This window comes from Ascaphus truei, chromosome 2, assembly GCF_040206685.1.
Source record: "Ascaphus truei isolate aAscTru1 chromosome 2, aAscTru1.hap1, whole genome shotgun sequence".
NCBI classification, from domain to species: Eukaryota; Metazoa; Chordata; class Amphibia; order Anura; family Ascaphidae; genus Ascaphus; species Ascaphus truei.
The window spans coordinates 23,090,189-23,108,763 of NC_134484.1; the positions used below are offsets into that span (position 1 = coordinate 23,090,189).

The 18,575-nt window shown below is 39.3% G+C and overlaps 1 protein-coding gene across 1 annotated transcript in view; it reads left to right on the plus strand.

The window, feature by feature from the left end:
- The first annotated feature begins 1,894 nt into the window (after positions 1–1,894).
- Positions 1,895–18,575, plus strand: part of COL22A1 (collagen type XXII alpha 1 chain) — a 515,441-nt gene continuing 498,760 nt past the window's right edge. The window contains exon 1 of the mRNA XM_075581796.1: positions 1,895–2,237. The gene's annotated coding sequence lies outside the window, so the exon portion shown is untranslated. The remainder of the gene's footprint in view (positions 2,238–18,575) is intronic.

Here is an 18,575-nt window from a genome sequence, read left to right on the forward strand (position 1 = left end):
GAATCCCCCCTAACCCAGAAGACAGGTAGGGAACGCCTCCCCTCCAACGTATAACATTGCGGGAATGAGGTACCTGAAGATTGAGGGACTGCGGATCAGGTAAGATCCCAGGCGGGATTGCTGCTTTAGATATTGTGAAGCGGGGACGTCCAGACACTGGATAAATGGTGCAGGAAACTAGTCATTCACATCTGGCTTTTTTTGTAAATCCGAAATTTACACACACATACACACGTGTAACCAGGACTAATTGTAGTATAATGTAATACAATAAATAAACTGATGTCAAAAACGAATGTTGTTCATACTAGGGATTTATTCAATTTATTTATTTTTTAAAGCGGGGCGGGACTAGGTGGCGAGTAGATTTTTTTGTTCGCTGAGTAGATTTTTGGGTGATTTGTCGACCACTGTGTGTGTGTGTGTGTGTGTGTGTGTGTGTGTATGTATATATATATATATATATATATATATATATATATATATATATATATATATATATATATATATATATATATATATATATATATATATATATATATATATATATATATATATATATATATATATATATACAGTGTTCGACAAACCTATACATTTGCTCGCCCCGGGCGAGTGGATTTAACCCCCGGGCGAGTAAATATTGGCCCAAGCAGCACACGTTTGGTACTAGGTGGCGAGTAGATTTTTTTGTGTGGCGAGTAGATTTTTTGGTGATTTGTCAACCACTGTATATATATATATATATATGTATGTATGTATGTATGTATGTATGTATGTAGAGGCAATAGATCCGAATGGAAATCGTAAATGAGCTATCGGCTTTCTATTCGGATCGCTCGTGTAGTTACTGTCACGTGGTCCAGAATAATCTGGGGCCCAAATTCAGGAGAATCGGACACTCGCCCTGTTAACAAGTTCCTGGTACCAGATTCACTAACGTGCCAATCTTTTTCGTTATACTAAGTATGTTATGTTTCCAGAAGTCTCCCCACACCATTAAAATGCAGGAATATCATCAAATGATGTTGAAGTTGGGGAAAGAAAATCACTGGTTGATTTCAGCTACAATAAAAGGTCAAATTGACTTAAAGATTGTTCCTGATAGGAATATATCAAAGGATTGCACCATACTTCTATCCCTAAAAGAGAAAGGAGTTTTTAAAATGTATATCTTTTTCTTTAAAAATAAAGTGAAAACCTTTATGTATAAAATGTTGTGGTACTACTAAATAAAACAAAAAAATAGTTGTATTCAGTTTACTATAGTTCCATTATAATTAAACCACTAATATAGTTTGTTTACCACCAAAAAGCAACACACTTTCCATTTCCATATTGCCAAGTTAATTCTTCTCATACAGCATGTGTATGTTTATCAGAAAAGAAAATAATCTACTAAAGACAGAGTCTGGGAATTTGGGCAGGATAAATACTAGAGGACCACAAATGTACTGTATAAAGAATTAACTAAAAAGGGTTTTGTGAGATTTGGCACCACTGCATGTATACAGTAAAACCCCACAGCAACCCACCTGAAACTTTTGGGGAGGGTTATGTTTTCAAAAGCAGATTAAATGTGTCTTTTTGTCCCCATAACAAAAGAAGGAAAAAAAAAAAAAACAGTTCAGCAGAGTGGGATCCTTTTACCCCCTCCAACCTCCTCTCTGCTGTCTTTCCCTGTCCTACTGCAAAGTTATTTCAGATGCTGCTGTAAGGGGACAAAAAAAAAACTTAGAAAAGTTGAGTTGGGCTATAATTGGACAGAGCTGTCAGTCAGTGCTGCTCTCCATGTGCTGGCTCCTGAAACACAATCCTCCTTCCAGCCCCTCCTCTGTGCAGCACCACCCTGTCTATTGCCTGTCTATTTCCCTTCACTTGCAGATCCCCTCCCTGGAGAGTAGCAGCAGCTCCATTCTGTGCCTGCCCCCACCCTCAGCACAGAATCTTTGTCCCTGCTGCTGCCACCAACCAACTCTGGCGTTTCCTGTATGTTTTCCAGGTTCCACTGCCCACCTCTTGTCTCCTGACTCTCTGACAGCAACTTGGATTTAAGATGTCAAGTGTCTCCTAATTTTGAGGAAAAGGGGGTAGCTGTTGAGCAGTGCAGGTTTTCATCTGTCTGAGATAGTGAGGTGTGTCCTGAGTTGTCCCCTTCATTCAGAATTGCTTTGCTTCCACTGAATGACCATCTGAAGCTGGAGTCCTTTGGATGTGTTTGGACTTTCCGTGGATAGGTAAGATGATTGCTTTATTTAATCACAGCCTTCAACTGTTGTGCACTCTTGTTCGGAATACTTTCTCTCGGGACCTTGTACACACAAGGGCAGCACGTAACTTGCACGCCAGTCTTTTTTTACTTGCTTCTAGAGCATATCACTCAAGGATGGAAACATTCACATTTTGCTTGTAACTTATTCACCCCTAGCATGTATTAGAATAAAAGACCTCCATTTACATAAACTTGCACATCAATGCCATTAAGTGAGAGTAAAAGTCATTCAAATTACACGAATACTGTTTGTAGCCCTTTTTCTTCAGGGCTAAAGAGTTGAAGACCATCTTCCATTGCAATATTTAAACCTGTCTATGAAAAGTAAGATCAGTTTGTAATGCAACTGTAGTTTCTCAGAAGGATAATGCAGGTGCTCGTTTCAAAAGAGTTACTGTACATGAGCATTACCATCAATGATCAGAAATGCTTGATACAGTATATTCTGTTAACATTGATACATGCAGAACTATTTGAATATATTCAGTATTTGCAGTGTTGTGCAGTTAGCTTTGGTTATTGTAGCTATAATACATTTTTAGAAAGAATAAATATTTCTTATACTTTAGTATGGCAAAGCAAAGCAGAGGTTGCAGCAAATCCAATGGTTTTGGTCCAAGTCTTTAAACTAAGATAGTTTGCGAATTCTGTCACATTTCTGTGCACAATGCAAGATTCTGCCAACCTACTTATGCTGCTTTGTACAATCATTTGAATTCAGAGGAAATTCACAATGGGAGGAATATTGCTTGCAACACTTCATTTACTTTAATAAATACACTTGGATAAATATTCATCTACCAAGTAAAAAATATTACAATGTGGCAAATGTTTGTATGTATGTCCCACTTATCACATAATTTCTAAATAAGTATGACAGAGATGTGCCTCCTGATATTTGCTGCGTTAACGCAGATTTGTGCCCTGTTACTGTGTGGATGGTCTGTGTGCCAAGGCAGTTTTGGGTCATCCTTTTCATTTTGCACCTCTTGGCGTCTGTGTACAGTATGAGGATATTTTGCACGTTGGCATCAGATGAAGCAAGTATTGTAATGAGAAGTGTCTCATTGTGCACCTCTGTGCATGACTTTGTCTCCTTGTCACTGGCACCCCCAAACAATCCAGCGGTTTTGAGATGGAAAAAACTTTCTTGCTTATCAATCTGCTCCACGTGTAAGACATTATTTGATTAACAGGGTTAATACACAACGCACGTACTGCCTATGAGACGTCATGTGGTAGAAAATAGCACATTACATCAAAACAAACTTTTCTGTACGTTGATGATATATATATAGTACTGACTAGATCCCTCAGACTGCAAGTCTTTTGAAAGCATGTGTGTTTTAAGTGTAAGAAAATATATTTTTTAAAGACTTTGAACAGTTGTACGTCTAATTTCTTATACGTAGAAATTGACAAATGTCTCACCTTTTCAAATGTTGGGGTATACAAATGTATTATTACATTGCCAAAATTGGTGTTGCACATAAATTATTTTAAAGTGTGTCCTTATGTTATATATGATGACAACATCCATATATTAAAATTAAAAATGTACCGTATATTTTCATATCCTATACTGGTGTATATACTTGAAAAGTGTCGTGAAATGTGATTATATCGAACTGTTACTATGCTGACCTTACAAAAAAATATATTTGGTTATTGTTTTTCTATACTGTTAGTTCAGATAGTTACAGATGCAGCGGCCGTTATTCAAACATTTCACGCGTTGTATACCTCGGAATACCCATGTCATGGCGCGGGATTTCTTCCAACCTTACCGCCTTAAGACGCAAGTGCAGAAAATGGCATTTTAGTGTTCTGGTTTTTAAACACTTGCAAATTGACACAGTACTGTACACATTACAATTCATTAATTTCTGCCACAGAAACGCAAAGAATTGCACCCAAAGAAATCAGAATTCATGAAATTCAAACAAATCAACCGCGATAAACACAGGGGTGCCTGGTGTGATTGGCCGCGTGTATACCGCGTGGAATACAGCAGAGAACACGAAAACGGCTCCAAGAAATGTTCGAATAACGGACGCTTTTTCTGTTTTCTTTTTTTTCTTATTTGTATAAGTAAAGCATGTGGCAATGTATAATTCTACATTCTTACATACGTTGACAATGGTTTTGTGCTCCGTTTATAAATATGTCAAAATCCTGATAGTGTGACTAACATAATGGCTGCTTCAGTCAGTGTAACTCAGCAGCTACAATGTAACTTTATATTACTAAGATTACATTATCTATTGTTACAGTTTGCAGCTCAAACTGCTGCGAATATTGGAAACAAATGATCACTAACAGGAAAGTGTTTTTAAAGATCTTGCACTGCTTGGGAGGTGGCTAAAGCCTGCTATAGAAATCAAAGGATGCTCTAAGACTCATTATAAATGGCATTAAAAGTTGAATAATAATTAAAAAAATATACAGTAAGTATTATCAAATAGTACAGAACTGATTTATTTAAAAAAAAATACATTAAAAATATATATATATATATATATATATATGATTTCACGTTTTGCTGCACAAATGCCTTTTTGGGAACTTTCACTATTTCTTCTTGTGTTTTGAAGGTAAAACGTTTTACTTATCATTTTGGTATTATGTAATAATAAATGAAACATAATACGTAATGATGACTTTAGGGAACAATTAAGACTTCCTTTGACATTTTGCTGAACCTCGCATAATCCAATTTTTATTTCATCCAAATATGAAAGGAGTGAAACAAAAAATAAGGCGCAACAAATATAAGATATCGTGATAGACTCAAATGCTGCCTAAACACCTGCGGTTTCCCAAACCTCAATTCCTACTAAATCAAACAATCAAGTGTTCGTGGCACAAAATGAATAAACAGTGCAGTAAAATGTGAAAAATAACCCAATGAATGATGAACGGTGATATCACATATACTGCAGCTAAATAGAACGAAATCCTCTGGGATGGGGACTCCTTGTAGACCTCATATGGAGAAGAAAACACAATGCATGCAATATGATGCATTAACATTTTACTTGGTACAACAAACAACACAGAGGGGAAAGGGACAACTCACACTTGCCCCGCTGGTAAAGAGCAGAGAGGGACTCTGGGCGCACTCCAACCCTTCTCCTGAATCGGCTTCCCAGCGTGCACTGGTCCGCGTCTCTCACTCGCGTCTGGGATCACTTTGCCTACTTCACATGAACCGCATCAGCCAATTAGATTCTTCACGGAGTTAATGCAGAGTTGTTACGTGTTACAAATGCCCCATGCTCTCCCCCATGACAAATTGATTACGAGGGGCAAGCGTGGGCCTCTGTAACTCTCTTACCTTCTCCAGCAGTTTCTCTCCTGGCATCTCCTCCTGTATGGTCCCGTCATCATGGCTCTGCAACATTCAATGGTGTAGTGCTGCCATGACAACAGGTTGTCACGTGACATCGCAGTGCCATGTGGCATGACGTTGCCATGACAATGGGACACCCTGTGGTGCCGCGTTTCCATCTCAAAGTGACGCCTCATGGTGCCGCGACATCACGTGATGTCTCGTCATGAAAACGCAACACCCTATGACGACCTGGAGCCATGATGACTGGACCATGCAGGGGGAGATGCCAGGAGGAGATGCTGCCAGATGACGCCGCTGGTAAAGGTAAGAGCCAAAGCCCCGCACATGTCCTTGAAATCGAGCCCCGCAAACATCCCAGCTTGCCTTTGCTGGCTATAGTAAGCCACCTGTTCTTTTAACTAATGGAGTATAGCTGATTTGAAATGGCATGTTTCTGGTAATATTCTCCATTACCAGAGTGAGTAACCTAATGTATTCAGTACAATCCCAATAATGATGAACAGCATTAATAAGAAGAAAATAAATGAAAATATGAAGAACTAATCAATGAAATAAAAGTTGCCACAAACCGCAAAAGCTCAATTACGCTTTACTATCAATATGTGTCCGAACATAGTTTCATTAAAGATAGGCTTTTACACTGCATAGAACATTTTTTTTTCAGATAACTATTATTTATCTTATTTATTATTCATTTATTTCTTTTTATAGCGTCAAAATATGATGGCAGTTTATGCATTGTTAAATTAAATTTTTACCAACATCTTTTGAGACTATAACTGAGCTTGGAATGCCAAAGAAGATGGCAAGGCGCCTACAGTTGTAAATTAGATGTAATATTAAACTCAGGCGTGTAGGATTTATCGAAGGCTGCAAAACTAGAGCAAAAAAACGCACCAGATTTATTAGGGACAAACCCTGTTCATTTATGTAACTGTATTTGTAACCATGTATTATTTGTCTTAACTCTGTGCTCAGGACATACTTGAAAACGAGAGGTAACTCTCAATGTATTACTTCCTGGTAAAATATTTTATAAATAAATAAATAAAATAATGGGATTTTCTAGAATGATCCATGTGGTGCTGTGTTTTTGCAGCCAGGAGATTTTGTTAAATTACCCCCTAAGTGTTACTCTTCAAATATGGCTCATCAGCGATAAGCAGGTTTAGCTGTCAATTGACCAAAGTGTGCAGTAAATCACGTGGGAGTTATGGGGACGAACATGAAGCCACGTCCCATTGGAGATCATATGTCCAAACTTCTTTAGTGACTCTCAAAAGGTCTCTTCAGCAATGTTATTGTACTGTGGTTTTATGAATGACGTGGAGAAAGGGATTACATGCACATATGTCTTAGTGCATCTTTATCACCACCTATTCTGGCAGTAAAACTCGTAACGGGCTACGTGGGATAGTAGCAAAATGTCCATTCACTTACACAAGATAATGAATACTGGGATATTTACTAAGCAACGCTATTCCATACGATATCTTTCGGTGTCGAATGACCCTATTGGGGCCCATTCACATATACAGTATAAGAATACTGTATATATAAGCATGTACATAAGCATTGATTTTATATACGATGTAGCCATTATTGCAATCCGCGGTGTGCTGCAGCGTAACCTATACAACGCGCAGGCAGCAAAAATGCCCATTACATTAAATCAGCCACGTGTGAGAGAGGAGCTCTTTATTAGCTTATTACCCCTTATACTAAAGGGATTAAATATATTAACATATTTGTAACATCTCTACTCAACAGTGCAAAAGGAATATTTCCATCCCTGTTGGATTTAAATTCACAGCATTTCATTGCCTGCGTGGTAAATGTGGCCTGTTTTGGACTTTGGTGACCTTACATTTATGGGAAGTTGTGTATTGATTTGCCTGATACATTTTTGAGTAGATCAGTGACGTTTTCACTGAGACAATTGTTATGACCATTGTTGGGCACATGCAACAAAGTTTAAAACTGGTAATTTTACATGCAAACTATAATTACTAGATTTCAGCTCACATTTGATTAACATTTAGAAGCTTCCACCTGTACTTAAAAAATAACTATTACCACAAATGAGCTGATTCTGGTGACACATACAGTACAGTATCTGTACTTTTGTCCCGAAGTTAATCCCCTACATAACTGCATACTGTAGTGAAAGAACTGAGTTACTACAAAGATGTTAGAACAGGGCTAAAGTAGATGGTGGATGGGTAGATATGGTGTTGAGTGTCTGCAGCCAATGAATCATTTAATTGAATGTCGCATCATATTGACAGTCACATTAATTACACTGCAAACAGAAGTTGCTGATTGAAGAATACTGAGTATCCTTGTTGATTAGACAGATTTCCAGACCTGTGTTTAAAGCATGTTTCTAAATGAAACATGATAGTTACAGTATACACATTTAGAACTGAGGTGCCTGATATTATTTTAAAACTGCATTCTCTAGTGTTTTGCTTGCACATTCCTAGGGAGTTTTTAGATCTGCAAACAACTGATTCCATAGATGAGCATTCTAGAACTGAGATAACTAAGCCACTCACTTACTTACTTACACACACACACACACACACACACACACACACACACACACACACACACACACACACACACACACACACACACTTATGTGTGTTATGTGTGTGTGTGTGTGTGTGTGTGTGTGTGTGTGTGTGTGTGTGTGTATATATATACACAATATATATATATAAAACACACAAAAAAAGTAGCGCTACTAAGTATAGTAAATAACTGTGAATAATTAATATAAACACTTAAAGTATATGCAAATTAATAAAAATAACCAACAAATAAATAGATAGTGTCCAAAGAAAACAAGGATAAGTTCAAATGTCTCCACTTGGTGGTGGTCTGGAGGAGGAGAGAGTCGCAACGATACACTGACCACAGGAGCTCCTTGCTGCTTCAAAATAAAGTGGTGTAGCCACCCACCATAGTTCTAGAAAAACAAAACACAAAAAGCGCAAGCTCCATAGCGCGTAACTGTGTACAAATGAGGGTGAATTTATAAAGAAAAGTGTCCCTAGGAGATACACTTACAAAAAGTTAGAATAAAATATACATTGGAGAGAATCTGTATAGGGCGTCATCTACAGGAGTGGGGAGAGGGATTTCGTCCGTGATACTGAGCACCTGGTTTGACTGCTTCTGACTCCTGCCACGAGTCCTGCAGCAATTCATCGTCTCTGATGTTAAAGGAGCTTCTTTTGAAGGTGCAATAGTGGAAGCACAAGCAGAATAGCTGGAATAGTGCAGAAGAACACAGGACCTCCTCCCATACGTAAGAGAGGTACATATACACATATAAAGTATATATATTGTACTATAGTACACTGTACATATAAATTCAGCAAATTATAGGGCTTTGTTATATTTCCCGTGTTTTGCATAATATATCCTTGGCCGCTGTTCTAGACAACCTGGATAAATGATAAACATGGACTTACTAAAAGAGTGTCGCTAAGTGTTGCAAACAGTGTTCGCTAATACCACACCTTATTTTGCATACAGTATTATTTTTAAATGAAACTTTAAGAACTAAATACTTTCGGAGACAGAAAATAAAAAAAAATTCAAATACTATACGAAACTAAATTGAGATTGCACCAATGTACAGCAACTTTCTGCACCATCTTTCCTACTGTGTTTTATATGGTATGCAAATAAACATGAAAAAATTGACAATACCGTTAGAATACGACAGCCTGAATTTAAGCATTATGAAAAGCCACGTTGGCGTGCACAATGGAGTGGATTAGACGTTTGAGAGCTTCCATGAAAGGGCCCTATACATTGTTGATCCTAAATTTACACATTCCTGGAATGATGATTATGCAAAGTCTAAAAGTAGATTATATAAGGATAAATATGCTTCAACAATGTGAAGAAATGATTTTTATAACTCCATCTTGTGAAATGCAATGGTTTTAGCAGCAAGAGATGAAGGTTATCACTGGCAGGTGCTATGTCTGAACCAAGCTTGTGTGTGTGCCTAGCCATACAACTGCTAAAGATGTCATTAAATATAACATCTTTCTAAGAGCATGATAATGTCAATTAAACATGTCTAAATGTGTATAAACATGGTGCAATTTGTTCTACAATGGAGAAAATATTGTAAAAGGCATCACATACTGTACTGTATGCATGAAGCTTGTTCATCTTGGTTCTTGATGTCATTTAAGGCCGGTGAATGTAATTACCTTAAAGAAAAAATGAAAATTGCAGAAGGTACATAAAATTGCTTTGAGTGTATCATCTGCTAACTTCTCCTAAAATGTTCACTGCTGCAAATGGAGTAAAACATTATGTAAAATACCTTAAAATTGGCACACAGATATGTTTTTATATAATCTTCTAGTGGTTCATTATATTTTTCAATCAGTTATCAGTTCTGTATAGTACAGAATAACTCAATGAAAACATTAACACTAAGGGCCTCATGCAGTAAGCCCCGATAAGGCTTTTTCGGCATTTTATAGACATTTTTTTCCTTCCAGATTCAGTAAGCGCAGATAAGTGGGAATTATCGGCAACTTTTCCTCCCGATAAGAAATTATCGGGAGACGGCTGGCGATAAGCCACTTATCGGCACTTTTTTAACCCGGCTGAATTCAGGAAGCCCCGATCAGCTTTTCGGTGCTGATCGGCACCCCAGATTGGAGATTTTATGGCCAATCCAGCCCGCCAACTAAAGTTGGCAACTTGCTGGAGGAGAAGCATCGGCACGAGCGACACTTAGAAAAAATCAGCCCTTTTTCCTGCCTGTGATTGATGCCGGGGGTCTCCGGAGCTGATACCCGCACCGGAGCCCCCCGGCATGCACCCGAGGCAGGAAAAAGGCATTTAAAAGCCACTACATTACCTTAGCGGCTAACCGCTAAGGCAATGAAGGGGTTAACCCACCGTGCCATCTTTATTGTGGCTAGCCGGGGTGGGTGAAGGGGTATTTGGCCCTGGGTGTGAGTTTAGGACACCAATAGGGACCACTAAGTATCCACACACACTTTTAGTTGTGCTACAAACTCTCACATTTCCACACCCACCCACACCATTTATATCCACTCCCACTCCACACACACCTTGTGTAAAGCACTGTATATACTGTGGGCTCCGCATTCATTTTTATTCACACTGATACACATACACACTCTTTCTTCACTTGCTTTCATTAACCTTTTGACACCTCTAGCCATAAATCTCATCCACACTGGGGGGAAGGAACAGCAGAGATAACATTCCAAGAGACACTGTTTTTAAGTATACCTTTTGCTTCATTCATTGTAACATCGCCGGAAGAAGAGATCAGTGTATCTCGAAAACTCGCACAAATAAAAGCATTTCTTTAGCCACAGAACGGTATCATCTATTTATTTTTTGATATATATATATATATATGACCCCAACAACACCTATACCCCCTAACATACAGTATAGTAATGGGCACAATGACTATTATCCACAAATGGATAATAGTGCAGTTGTCCATTTAAAATACATACACAGCAATAAAGACATTAAATACATATAGTACTCACCACCCATGTCCGGCTGCCACGATGAAGGCCATCCTCATCTTCATCCTGCCCATGCCCATCCGCTTCTGCAAAACAGACACAAGAATTAAAACATCCAATGTAATGTCCCCTAACCCCTTAATCACCATAGCGGTTATTAACCGCTACAGTCATTAAGGGGTTAACCCACCATCACCCACATACCCTCCCCCACTAACCCCCCCAACCACCCTCACCCACTACCCACAGGGGAGTCCTACCAAATACCCTTGGGGCCAATACCCCCTCCCCCAGCACATACAGTACAATAATGTACCAAATAACTATTATCCACATAGGGATAATACATTATTTGGCCATTATTAAACACATTAAATACTGTAATAAAATACAGAAAATTCTACTAACCTCATCAATAAGAAGGCTCCGTCGCCAGCATCATCCTTGGGGTCCGTTGCCAAAATAATAAATAGCCAATACATCTTAATTACATTAACATACCAATGAACCCCTTAATCACCTTACCGGGTACTAACCTCAAAGGTAATTAAGGGGTGAAGCCATCCTGCAATGGCAACACCACTTATGCATAACATCCTCAATGAATTAAAAACCAATTTCCTAACCAAATCTCATTTAATCATTCAATCTGAAGGCTCAAATGACACTTAAAACATTGCATTTACAGTGTATACATGTAGCATAACATGTAAACTACATGTACACGCTGCAAATCAATGTTAACAATACAATAATCCAACTCAAATAGCCTGACATCACAAGAAATATATTATGTAAGCAAATAAAGTCACCATCAATGAATTAACACACATGAATTACATCCCTAAACAATTAAAATACCATCCCTACCAATTACACAATTAACTATAGCTATCGTAACAGAGAACAAATTCAAAACATACTAAAAAGGACACCAACATTTACAATATACTATAGCAAGCCTCTCCATAACCTACAGTACAGCATAAAGCCCAAAACTTACATCTCTCTAATAATAAAATACATTTAACACACATCTATGCATAGCAGCATAGCCACAATGATTTACAATACAGAAAGTCAAGCTTTAAAAACACTATCATTTCTTACCCTGTATGTATATATCTCTCTAGACATACATACATACATACATACAGTGGCAAGAAATGATATGCATAAAAAAAAATGAAGACATGAAAAAGCAAAAAAAAAACCACAGTTACATTAAATACATTTCTTTATTTAACTTACCATTACTTGCCCCCACCGACTCCCGTTGATCAGCTTACTCACGAACCAATCCACGAACAGGAACCCATAAAATAAAAAACCATAAAATAATAAACATTAAAATAATAAAACACGACAATCCAGGGGTCTTCTAGTTGTAATCCATCTTCATCTGTATTCTTCTACCTTCTTCCGGGGTCTTCTTGCCGTCCGGTGCCACGCCCTGGTCTTCTTTCTTCAGTAGGAGGTCCTTCCTCCTCGGCGTCTGGCTTCAAAATGAGATGACATAGGCTTTTAAAGGCCTATGACGTCACATTTTCGTCATATGGTTCCCACGGCCCTGATTGGGCCGTGAAAACCATGTGTTTTGGCCGATGTAAAAAAAAATGATGACGTCACTTAAAGGCAATGACAGCACAGCCAATCAGAATGGCTTTGCTGCAATTGCCTTTAAGATGACGTCATGAAAAGACACATGGCCGGACTCACATGGTACGGCAGCCAATCAGAGCGTGGGAAGTCTATCCCTACTCTGATTGGTTCAAGTACCATGTGACAGAGGCTTGGGGGAGAAAGGATGTGACGTCATTGAAAGCCTCTGTCACATGGTACTTGAACCAATCAGAGTAGGGATAGACTTCCCACGCTCTGATTGGCTGCCGTACCATGTGAGTCCGGCCATGTGTCTTTTCATGACGTCATCTTAAAGGCAATTGTAGCAAAGCCATTCTGATTGGCTGTGCTGTCATTGCCTTTAAGTGACGTCATCATTTTTTTTTACATCGGCCAAAACACATGGTTTTCACGGCCCAATCAGGGCTGTGGGAACCATATGACGAAAATGTGACGTCATAGGCCTTTAAAAGCCTATGTCATCTCATTTTGAAGCCAGACGCCGAGGAGGAAGGACCTCCTCTGAAGAAAGAAGACCAGGGCGTGGCAGCAGACGGCAAGAAGACCCCGGAAGAAGGTAGAAGAATACAGATGAAGATGGATTACAACTAGAAGACCGCTGGATTGTCGTGTTTTATTATTTTATGGTTTTTTATTTTATGGGTTAATGTTCATGGATTGGTTCGTGAGTAAGCTGATCAACGGGAGTCGGTGGGGGCAAGTAATGGTAAGTTAAATAAAGAAATGTATTTAATGTAACTGTGTTTTTTTTTTGCTTTTTCATGTCTTCATTTTTTTTTATGCATATCATTTCTTGCCACTGTATGTATGTATGTATGTATGTATGTATGTATGTATGTATGTCTAGAGAGATATATACATACAGGGTAAGAAATGATAGTGTTTTTAAAGCTTGACTTTCTGTATTGTAAATCATTGTGGCTATGCTGCTATGCATAGATGTGTGTTAAATGTATTTTATTATTAGAGAGATGTAAGTTTTGGGCTTTATGCTGTACTGTAGGTTATGGAGAGGCTTGCTATAGTATATTGTAAATGTTGGTGTCCTTTTTAGTATGTTTTGAACTTGTTCTCTGTTACGATAGCTATAGTTAATTGTGTAATTGGTAGGGATGGTATTTTAATTGTTTAGGGATGTAATTCATGTGTGTTAATTCATTGATGGTGACTTTATTTGCTTACATAATATAGTTCTTGTGATGAAAAGTTCAGTCCGCGCTCTGGCTCTTTAAACTTGGAGTGTTGGTCCCTCTCAGTTCTCTTGCTGCTTCTGTGTTTATGAGGTGTCTCCCCCACCTCCAAATGTGGTCTCCACCGGAACCCCGATGGTGATACCAATATCAGCAAAACAAGAAAAAACACAAAAGCGCACCAAGATGAGAGATAGATAATGTATTAGCAACAAATAATAAAATTAGTAACGTGGAGGACAGAAGAGTGAACAGAGACAGCCCCAGCGTGCGGGTCTGATCTCTCAGAACTGAGATTACCCTTCATACTTCCTATGTGATGCCCTACTCCTGTGATAGACACCAGAATCGGGGATTATTAAAGAAATTTTATATGTAAGTTACTAATTTTATTATTTGTTGCTAATACATTATCTATCTCTCATCTTGGTGCGCTTTTGTGTTTTTTCTTGTTTTGCTGATAGTTCTTGTGATGTCAGGCTATTTGAGTTGGATTATTGTATTGTTAACATTGATTTGCAGCGTGTACATGTAGTTTACATGTTATGCTACATGTATACACTGTAAATGCAATGTTTTAAGTGGCATTTGAGCCTTCAGATTGAATGATTAAATGAGATTTGGTTAGGAAATTGGTTTTTAATTCATTGAGGATGTTATGCATAAGTGGTGTTGCCATTGCAGGATGGCTTCACCCCTTAATTACCTTTGAGGTTAGTACCCGATAAGGTGATTAAGGGGTTCATTGGTATGTTAATGTAATTGAGATGTATTGGCTATTTATTATTTTGGCAACGGACCCCAAGGATGATGCTGGCGACGGAGCCTTCTTATTGATGAGATTAGTAGAATTTTCTGTATTTTATTACGGTATTTAATGTGTTTAATAATGGCCAAATAATGTATTATCCCTATGTGGATAATAGATATTTGGCACATTATTGTACTGTATGTGCTGGGGGAGGGGGTATTGGCCCCAAGGGTATTTGGTAGGACTCCCCTGTGGGTAGTGGGTGAGGGTGGTTGGGGGGGTTAGTGGGGGAGGGTATGTGGGTGATGGTGGGTTAACCCCTTAATGACTGTAGCGGTTAATAACCGCTATGGTGATTAAGGGGTTAGGGGACATTACATTGGATGTTTTAATTCTTGTGTCTGTTTTGCAGAAGCGGATGGGGCATAGGCAGGATGAAGATGAGGATGGCCTTCATCGTTGCAGCCGGACATGGGTGGTGAGTACTATATGTATTTAATGTATTTATTGTTGTTTATGTATTTTACTTACAAAGGGGGTGTATGTTGTTTATTGCAATGTTTATTGGGGGCAAATGTCCCCAATAAACATGCTATTCTGCCTTAACCCCTTCATTGCCTTAGCGGCTATCCGCTATGGTAATGAAGCAGCATTTATGTATTTTTAATACTATTGTGCGGGAGCAGGGGCCCCCCTGAGCTGGACCGCATTGATTTGTGGCTCAGAGACCCCCTGCTTCCTGAGATACAGGCCCCTTTATGGGGTGCCGGTATCCCTCTGCTTTGTTTACAGGCCGCGGTCACGTGATCGGGACTTTTAAATGCAGAGGAGATACCGGCACCTCATAAAGGGGCCTGAATCTCGGGAAACAGGGGGTCCCCGACCTGAAACCAATGCGGTTCAGCTCCGGAGACCCCCTGCACATGTACACTAGGAGTAAAAGTTGTTTAAAAATACTTTATTTGTTGCCGATGTTTGCGCTGAGAGAGCGGCTTGTCTCTCTCTGCTGCAAACATCTATCGCCACCAAAGGCTTATCGGCAGGCTTATCGGGAGCCAGCCTGTATCGGCACAGGCTCATCGGCAGCTTTGCTTTCGCAGTGCTTCGGCAGGGATCGGAAGGATTCGGCCCTTACTGAATACTGCGAGGGCAAATCGCCAAAAAAAGGCAGATCCCCCACCTATCCGCCACACTTGGCGAAAAGATTTTATCGGGCCTTACTGCATGAGGCCCTAACTCAGGTGCATCATGGAATCAGGGAAAGCTGTCTCACATTTTAATCTGGTCTCTGGTCTGTAACTGTGACACACGCATATAACATCTTTAACTGTGCATACAATGTCTTGTATTTAATGTACTATATAACCCTGTTCACCTAATGTAACTATCCATTTGTAACCATGTATTTGTCATGATAACTCTGTGCCCAGGACATACTTGAAAACGAGAGATAACTCTCAATGTATTACTTCCTGGTAACACATTTTATAAATAAATAAATACAAGGTAGTTGAACGTAATGGACGTATGGCCTTTTTTCAATCTGTATCATTTGCCAGATAATTGTCAGAAACATTTTGATAGTAATCCGTCCGTGTTAACATTTGTAACAATTTCATGGCATGTACTCAAATATATCTAGCAAGAGGAGATAGAGTGAAACAATTATTCTAAAGAAAGTCTTTAAATTACATGGTAACGATTTATTTTTCATCCTTTTGCATTGTGAGAATTCACTGTATGTGGTTTGAATAATGAATTGTTAGTTTAACAATATGTATTTATAATGAATAGAAATAATTATGCTTGTAATTTGTTATTCTTAATTATTAAGGGCTTGCAACAGTATTTATGCATACATTGCTAAAACAATGACATTGGACAAGCCAGTTTTTAACTAGCTAAAATTCTTAACTGTAGTACCGTACATAGCAATTCTTGACCATTTAACTTTACAATTTCTTAAAATTGTTCAATGATTTGTTAAGGGTAAAAATGCCAAAATGGCAATAGTTTTCCAGAGTTAATTTAGGACATATTTAGATGATATAGTGGAACTCGTGACATCAAATATATATTCAGTTTACATAATATCATTTTTACTTTGTTTCTGAATTGCATGTTGTTTTATTGACAAACTTATCATACAGGTCTGTGTGTGTGTGTGTACAGATGTAGCGGCCTGTTCTCTCCTGGTTGCCGTGTTGAATTCTGCAAATAAACCCGTCCCGCGCCACGAGATGGTCCACAGCAGATTTAATGGCCCATCGGGATTAACACAGCGGGGGTCCCTGCATTTTAATGGGACTTGCGCTGTATGAATCCTACCGGGCTGTTCCTGTCTGTAAGAGACTAGCAGTCAGAGAGAGACTGAATCGGTCACTCTCCCTGCGCGCCTCTAGCAGGCGATCGCGGGGCTTTTACTTTATTTTGATAACACAGTATGGTAGCAGGGGTCTCCGGAGCTGAACTGCATTGATTTCAGGCCCAGGGGACCCCCTGCTTCCTGAGTTACAGGCCCCGTTATGGGGTTCCGTTGGCCATGTTTATATTCTCCCGCGTCACGGCCCACGTGATCGGGGGATTTAAACAAACCAGAGGGATACCGGCACCCCATAACGAAGCCTCTTAACTCGGGAAGTAGGGGGTCCCCTGGGCCTGAAATCAATGCGGTTCAGCTCCGGAGACCCCTGCTACCATACTGTGTTATCAAAATAATGTAAAAACCCTGTGATCACCTGTTAGAGGCGCGCAGGGAGAGTGACTGATTCAGTCTCACTTTGAGTGCGTGTCTCTTACAGACAGGAACAGCCCGGTAGGATTCAGCGCGAGTCCCATTAAAACGCAGGGACCCCTGCTGTGCTAATCCGATGGGCCATTAAATCTGGCCGCTGGAATCTCACGGCCAGGGAGAGGTTGCCGTGAGGCTACCGCAAGGCAAGTGGGAGAGAACAGGCCGCTACATCTGTATGTATGTGTGTATAGATAAAGTGCATTCAGTAACTCAGATGGGATTATACACATAATTGGTTTTATGCTCTGCAGCCTAACTAAGGACAACAGCATTAAACAAAAAGAAGTGCTTGTAGATGAGCTTGTAATTTTGAACTATTGCTAATGACAGGTTCATAAAGAGGTGGGAGGGAGATGGGGAGACAGTTGAACAGGAGAAGAACAAAAAAGTGTATATGTAAGATATTTTCAGGGCTTTGAAAAGAAGCATCATGACCTTTTCGGACAGGACATTAATGGGTTGAAGAACTCCCTCTTATTTCCTTCCTGATATTAGGTGGAAGGATTGTTAGACTCAGAACATAAATGTGGCATATTGTCCAAATTGCTAGCAGCTATTGTTAATCTTCACCACTTTACAAGTCTGATCCTTTGACAAAAATAATAATGTAGTATTTGCTATTATACAACAAGTAGTTTAAATAAGTTCCATGGGTAACAAATGTGAAGAGGTACTTTGATTTATACTCACTAATTGATTATTTCAATTCTTGTCCCTTAGTGCTTTAAGGTAAGGGTGTACGGTCTTACGGTTATGGCGCTGACAGAGAGAAGCACATAGTAACGAGCTCCGCTCAGCTATGGAGGGAAAGCTCCCCGAAATAGCCAAAATCAACAGCAAGTAAAATAGTTCAGTACATCCCATGCACCCCAGCAATGATCTTTGAGCCTCCGCAAACACCCCAAAAACGTCTGTGGTCCATGGATACATCCCACAAATCAATATAGCTCCTGGCAGTGCTCGGCATCCACCCACAGGCCTCCCTGACCAGAATCAACTGATTGGAGACATATGGTA